The 8,465-nt window shown below is 26.9% G+C and overlaps 1 protein-coding gene across 1 annotated transcript in view; it reads right to left on the bottom strand.

Moving 5' to 3' along the window:
* Positions 1-8,465, bottom strand: part of LOC115033091 — a 54,006-nt gene that overhangs the window by 45,311 nt on the left and 230 nt on the right. The window lies entirely within an intron of this gene.

Genomic DNA, 8,465 nt, shown 5'->3' with positions numbered 1-8,465 from the left:
TTATTTTATTGTATTATTATATAAATATTTAGATTTAATCAAATTTATGAAGATAAACATTTTATTTTAATATTTATATTAGGTATGTAATTTGGGTTCCTGTTTGACGTTTTTCTATATATTATTATAAATAGCTTTTAACGCATAATAATTAATACATTCTAATATTAATTTTGTAGCCTTATTGGTGATATTGGACAACAGTTTAGTTAGTAAAATTAAGTATATTTGTATTAGGAATACAATTGAAGAATCTAAAACAATAATTGCCATATTTGTATAAACTATAAACTGATCTCAGCTCAGAATTAATTATCAAATGTAATAATTTATTATTGTTTTCAGATGTACTGTAGACTATCGGCTCAGTGGCAAATGTTAGAAAAAAAAACACACTTCAATTATTTATAGCACTAGCTGTTCTAGCCCGCAGGTTACATGGGTTGGTATAATATATCTACTGCAGCGTATATAACTTCTACACTCGTTGTACAATTAATAATATGAACTCGTTTGTTATTATTTCTTTATTTGTCTGACATTTTTTAATTAATATTAAATATTAATTATACTTTACGTTATGACTTATGAGAACAACACGCTTGACGGCGGTGACAATACGAGTATTATATAATATTATCTTATTCTTCTGCCGTAGGTATATGGCCTTTAAGATTTAACTATCAAACATATATCCTGTCACTTCTCTCTGTCCTTCACCAAATCTTGCAAATCCTTCACAGGCTTAACCTTTTCCACACCAATTTTTACTTGATCTTCCCGTATTTTCCCTGCAATTTCATCTTTCCCTTATTGACGCACTACATTGGACCAAACGTACCAGCATACTGGTGCAAGTGAAACACATTTATAAAAGACATATTGTTATCCACCTATATACTTTGGAAAATATCGAAAACATTTGTTATCACTATAGTTTATTTAGAATTCTCTGAAAAAAAAATAGCCAATGCTATATACCACCCCCGTTCAGATCCCTTTGTAATGAAAATAAAAATAAATTATAAGGTCTAAAAGTTTTTATGTTTTCAGAACAAAAATAAACACACGTATTCCATAACAATATAGCAAATTAATAAATAAGAATTAACTTTTTTTGTATTATACAACACGTCACATAGGAGAAAAATAACAATATGTACCTACCTACCTACGTTTTTGTAACTATAATAGGTATGTCAACGTATGCATTATTATAATTACAATTAATAGGGGATAATATGGCAGGGATATAATGGGTATCATACAAATTACATGTTTTTTTCTTCATAATAATTTTAATAATAATAGTATTGAGGGCATTTCATCATACATTTTTAAGGAGTTTCGAGTTTTTTAAAGTTTCGAGTCACTTCAAATATTATTTTTTGAGTTACAACAAAATAACAATAATTTTTTGATTTTCTGAAATATCTTACAATAGACGTTGTATTAATAATGTTCAAGGATTTTTATTCACAATTAAAAATTGTATCGTATACAAATCGGAAAAAAGCAAAAATTTCAAATACTTACAACAATAACCAAGAACAGCCAAAATATTTTGGAAATTATAAAATGTCTGGTGATTATATGAATATTTAGTGAAAATATTGTATTTAATATTATAACTCTACTGTTATATAATTTTGAACGACAACAATAAACAAATTCGATTTTGTCGAAAACTGTAGTTTTAGGAATAGATTTCCATACCTTTCCGTTTTTTCCTTTTTTTTTTTTTTTAATTACCTAGGAATGTGAACATTTTCATTTTTGACATCTCAAAAGTACCTACTATTTAGATGCAATTTTCTATAAGAACCCGTCCTTAAAGTTGAAGATCAAAGCATTTTTCCCAACATTATTGTAAAATAATCAGTATATTCATAGTTCCGCTTAGAATCTAAAATATTATTAATTTTTGATCTGTTTTTTTCGGTAATTAATAAAATATGAATATTATTACTTAGTCTTGAGGTTTTCAATCGTGTGAAATGTGGATATTGGAATTATTACTATTGTCTCTTGGAGTTTCATCCACCTAACTTTAGGTAATATGTATTATATTATATATGTAGATAACTAAGTGTGTGGTTAAGGACTCGTGAAAATATATATAACATGTATCACGTTTATTGTAACCACACACGTCAAGTGTGTGTTTATGTTCTATAATATATAGGTACATAGCTATCTATAATTCTGTTGTTTAAGGTTTTCGGATATCGAATATACTGAACGGTCGGAGAGGTAACGATTTTTTATTATTCGGTGTATCACATAACCGTAACACAATACTTGTACCTAATGTATTATATATTAATATAATATTATAGACATTATTATTACCGAGTTTCTTGCAGGTAGACAATGCCGTTGAGCCTTTCGCATGGGGGTGGCGTGGAGGTGGAATGTGATTGTGTTATATATTATGGAATTATGCCATGAGCCCCACCTCAGACGTCTACTGCGAGAAGCCCTACAGCTGCTATTTCGATTTTTGGATTTCGTGAAATGTAGAACTATGTTTTAACTATAATGTTTTTGATGAAATCATTTCACATCACAACTGATGACAAATACCGGGAAAAAACGTATCATTCCGTTTTGGCTACCTATAGGTATAATAATGTAATATATCGTACGAATTGTGTGCATATCTATTTTATTATAAGTTATAACCGTTTAATTAAAATAAACTTCATTGATGGTTATTGGGGTTTTCTTAACATTTTGATAGAAAAGTGAAAATTAAGGAGCATCATTATTTATTATAGTTATAGTTTATTAATAATTAATACATAATTATTCTAATTTATGGAGATTTATATATTAAATTATAAATAAGGCGTGGATTTTTATGTAAATACATACATTTATTGAATGTAGGTTTCTTAATTCTGATTAAGAATATACCACGTTTTATAACTGCACCCTAAACAAAATTAAACGTATTTATTATTAAGTTCAGATTTCCGCTTATTTTGAATTAAATGCATTTTCATAAATAGCAATTATACCTACAAATTTCACGAAATAAATTATCTGATATTAAATATTTCGTATTTTTACATTTACCTATTCACAGACATATTGAAAATAATCATTATCAGCATTATAACTAACGATTATCTTTAGATGTCCAATACATTATGATCCTAGAAAATACTGACCACTTATGGATCAGTTAAGACCTTTTGATAGCTTAAAAATTAATAAATAATGATGAATTCTTTTATCAAGGTTATAACTATGACGATATATTATATCATGTACATTTTATCGTAAAATATGTGTTTATTAAATATACAAATATTTTACTATCGTATTCGTTTTGATTTAATACGCACGTAATATAATTGTATACTGCAGTCTACTGGATTTTAGAGCAAAATTGCAATATGGATTCTAATAATTTTGTAAAGTATATCAAACATATTTTTATTTCACGAGGATCTATAAACTAAAAGTTCTACGCAGATACAATTTCGAGTTTGAATCATTTTTAAAACGTGATAATGATCTATTATTAGTTTAAAATTTTAAACTATTGGCACATCGCTGTCCTGTGCAAAAAAAAAAATGTAAATCATCCAAGAATCATTGACAATATTTTTGAATTAGCATGTTATATATATGATATATTATATAATATTATAAAATAAAAAAAAAATTACTGATCAGTCTCGTCAAAGTTGCTACAGATAATATACATTATACGCATAGTATATATTTTATTTTCTCATGCTGTCCAATTGTTGATCCAAATGACAACAGCAGATTCCCCTCCTCCACATCACCATAACCATTAACTTTTGCATGATGAACGATGGATTGAAATTACTGTTTCGCACGGTTATAATAGTACTATCAATCGTGTACTTAAAACGTTTGTTTGTAAGAAGCGTATAATATAGTGTCACGTGGTAATGATAATTAATGTAAATCATCCACGAATCATTGACAATATTTTTGAATTCAGCATGTTATATATATATATTATATAATATTATAAAATAAAAAAAAATTACTGATCAGTCTTGTCAAAATTGCTGCAGATAATATACATTATACATAGTATATATTTTATTTTCTGATGAAATCCAATAGTTGATCCAAATGACAACAGCAGCTCCTCCCGCCTCCACATCACCATAACCATTAACTTTTGCATGACGAACGATGGATTGAAATTGATGTCTCACACCGTTATAATAGTACATCAATCGATAACGTTTGTCTGTAAGAAGCGTATAATATAGTGTCACGTGATAATGATAATTTTTATTGCGTTACAGTTATAGTTCTATCTGTTTATGTAGAATCGTGCAATCGAGATTGATATCCAGAACAGAAAGCAGTAATTTATTGTTATGTGACATTTTTTTTTTTCTTGAATTTATCAAATTAAAATAATACCTACCATCCTTGAGTTTTGACTTTTAAACAATGCCTGTGTTGGTGGTATGGAATTAGTACATACCTACTTTAATATTTATACAAATTATATGTTCATCTTACTTTTAAAACATTAAATAAAAATAACAAATACATAATATTAGTAGGTACATAATTAGTATTATATTTTTATATTTTTTGGCAATAATTAAATTAATTTTGTAAATCATCAAGCAGATGTCTTTCTGTATAATATTTTGCATAATTTACTAAAATATATATTGAACTGTCGTTAGTGGTGTTAGGTGTATTATGATATATTATAATGCGCACCAATGCATCTTAATATAATATTAGATCATAAATGTATAAACAATAATTTATTATAAGTATCTGATAGTTTGTATTTTGTATACATTTTTAGTAAAATGCTGTACTGAATTTACAGTCCTAGTTATGGTTATTAAAGGTATGTCGGAAAGTAGTTACAGAGAGCAGAGTTGGGCACTCATAGGTACTGTTTAAAATTGGAAATCAATGATAAATATTATGATTTATGACTCATTGATTAAAGCTCGACTTTTAAATTATAATACACAAATTAAAATTGGTCATCAAAACAATGTACTTACCTACAACCGTGCTTATGACTGAGACAAATTTTGCGCTGACATCCTCTTAAAACAGCTGTATCATAATATAATCTAAATATTAACATTTTTAATTATTTTTAATAATAATAAATTAATTTTATAGCTATTGTAGGTCGTATAGAAAGAGGTGGGGGCTCGCGGTGTGAGTTCTGTCTTACGTGGGTATGTTAGTAAAATATGGTCCATGATGCATTTAAGGGCTCTTTATGAGTACCTATATATAAAACTGTAAACTATTATTAGTTTTATTTTTTGGTTTTATTTTTTATGTTGATAAATATTTTCATCACATTATTAAATAGTTTACATACATAAAGTATTCTAATGTGCGCTTGGATGAAACCTACTTAGTATCTAACGCCGTGCACCGTACTAAAAGTACCGATGGTTATGGAAAATTAATATAGCTACCGCCGGCGGTATCAAAGGTAGTCTGTCACTGGGATTTGTACGCTGTCATCGCACACTCCAATCTTATATTATATTATTATACACGTATAAAATATTTATAATAATAATATTATATAGGTCGGGTTTGAGCAGAGAATTATCTTCATTTTGATTGCATTATTCTGCGACGGGAAATAACCATCTATATATTTATATCCGTAGGTAGGTACAACGGGATTTTTTCATAGTGTAACACCGAAAAGTCAAAAAATAAATGACAGTAAGTAACAATTAAATCAGGCGTCGGGAAAATAATATATTCACCCCAGAATTACCCGGCTATTGTCGCATATTATTACCATGATAATGTCTCAACCGATGCTTAGTTAGCAGCTTTATTTCAGCATGAAATTATATTTGGATTTTATCTAATATAGACTTACCTACAGCTTACCAATAATTATTATGACAAACGTCATATACCTACCTAAACTAAATGGTTTATATGATAATATATTATTATTGTATATTGTATGAACATTTTTAAATAAATAAAATATATACTATATTTTTTTGTTCATAATAATACATCGTATCTTTACTAAAAACTGTTAAAATATTATAATCAAATTGTGTTATATAAAAAGGAACGTAATTTTTTATCCGGTCATCAGGACTTAGCGCTGTCTTTTTCTTGTTGGAAATTTTCGTTACCTTGCGGCATATTTAAATTATGCTAATATAATATTTTATTGATTAAATTTCGAAAGTCAAAACCACTGATTTTTTGTAAGTGTATTCAAAGAATTATACGTTTATGGAATTTTATTATGACCCCTAATTAATTTTTCTGACTAATAATCAATACATCACTTATTTATTACCATAATGTTATTTGAGTGATATTGTAGTATGCCTAAAATCACCTGCATTTCATCAGAATTGTAGATAAGTATATTTGCTAATTTCCCAAACTTTTTGACATACAAAATTTGCGGATTACAATAAACGTAAATTTGCTTACCATAATTCAAATTTATTGGACAAAATATTTGCACACCAGAGAAAACAATGGTGGGTGTATTAGGTGAAATGGTGCAAACATTTTAAAATCCGTCTTCATTGATAACTACTTATAATGTGAAATTATATTTAGTGTATTTGCAGACTGGGTTTAACATTTTTGCTTAGTATAGGAAGTTGAATTAATATTTAAAATTACAAAAAATAAATTAAATTGTTATTCCTGGTTTAATTTCGCCCAAAATTGAACAAAAAAACTACGTTTTTATATTTTTATCTTTTTAGTTACATTATGACCTACTTAAGTGGAACCTTGATATTAGTAATTTCAATACATGGTACAATTTTCAAACTATTTTGACTATGTTTTTATAGCCATGATAATTTTTTCAAATTTTGTAAATTGTTTTTCAGTTAGAAATTCATAAAATGTTTTTTTTTCATAGTTAACGTAAGACATTTTAATAGAAGGTTCTTAACCAGTTTTCTAATTATCCAAAAGAAAAAGTTTATAGGAAAGTCATGCTATTAATAGCCGTGAGATATTTTAGATTTTTATACATTTTATTTAACAATTAAACTTTTATTTAATTATTTTGCGTACAAATTAACAACTTTTTTTCACTTTTTTCACTATTTTTTGTTTTTATTGACGCTTTCTAAAAACACTTGGAATTTTAAATTTTGACCTCTTAAAAGTACCAACTAAATTCATTTTTCTTTCAGAAAAAATGCTGGTCTCGAAAATCACGTATGCTTTCAAGTTTCAACAGACTTCCAGAACAGAATAAAGGAGTAAGAAGGAAGCTTCTTTGTTCTACAGGCAGCATTCAAGCGTTCAACATTTCTCAAGTCTATAGCTATATCAAAAAGAGTCAAAATATTTCAAAAATATGTAAAATGTTTATTTAAATAATTGGCAAAAATTTGAAAGATCTATGGTTATTAGTTTTTGAGTCACACGGTGTCACACCAAAGAAAGAAAATTGATTTTTTCTAAATTTGGTTTTGAGTAAAAATTACCATTTTTTTTTTGTGTGTATTTTGACGCTTTCTAAAACTACTTGGAATTTTCAATGTTGACCTCTTAAAGTATCAACTATATTCAATTTTCTATCAGAAAAAATACTGCTTTTGAAAATCGAAGAATTTTAACTATTCAAAATGTTGTTGACAGACAGAAAAAAATAAAATAAAAAAGTACAGACATCGTTGTAAAATCAATACATTTTTCACCCCGATCAGAATCTAAAATGCATCAACACAGTTATTTTTCATATACTTGACAAGTTCATATTTGTACCAAATTACATATTAAAAACAAGAATAACGGTATTAGTTATTTTGAAGTAATTTTAAAATATTATTAGTGGTTATATGAGAGTTTTAGAGTATATTTATATATTTTGTATATTATACAATGACATTTTCAAATGTAATTTTTTTGGCAAAAATGAATTTACCTAATGTTGTACTAACGCTTATTAGTTTGTAAATTTCTTAAATACACTTATATTATAAAGTATAGTTAGGTACTAATTAGTTATATATTAGGCTGACTGCTGACAGACGATCTTTGCTCAGACATTTTTCGTATATAATGAAACTATATAATTTAATTCAAATCTAACACATTCATTACGGTGACACTTTAGATTCTTAATGTATAGCAGTGTATTACCCGCTTTTTTGTTTGTAATTACCATTTTTATACTCACAAGACACAATCGAATATACTCAGCTATTTATCTAATAGTGTTTTAATTGATTTTCTGACAAAAATTGTCTTATTAAGATGTACGCTTTAAAGTTAAAACAAATAATAATATATTTGTACGTAGACTCTATGGTTTCGACATCAATAATATTGCACATACCTACAATGTGCAATTTATTTTTCCTCGACGAATTTTTTTCTCTGATATTTTTCTCTAATTATTTCGGGTAGTTGCCAGTCAAAAAATTATCATTACCAAATCTAAAAACTGAAAACTATTA

The sequence above is a fragment of the Acyrthosiphon pisum genome, chromosome X (genome assembly GCF_005508785.2).
Source record: "Acyrthosiphon pisum isolate AL4f chromosome X, pea_aphid_22Mar2018_4r6ur, whole genome shotgun sequence".
Taxonomy (NCBI): domain Eukaryota; kingdom Metazoa; phylum Arthropoda; class Insecta; order Hemiptera; family Aphididae; genus Acyrthosiphon; species Acyrthosiphon pisum.
This window is presented reverse-complemented; position numbering and strand designations above follow the sequence as displayed.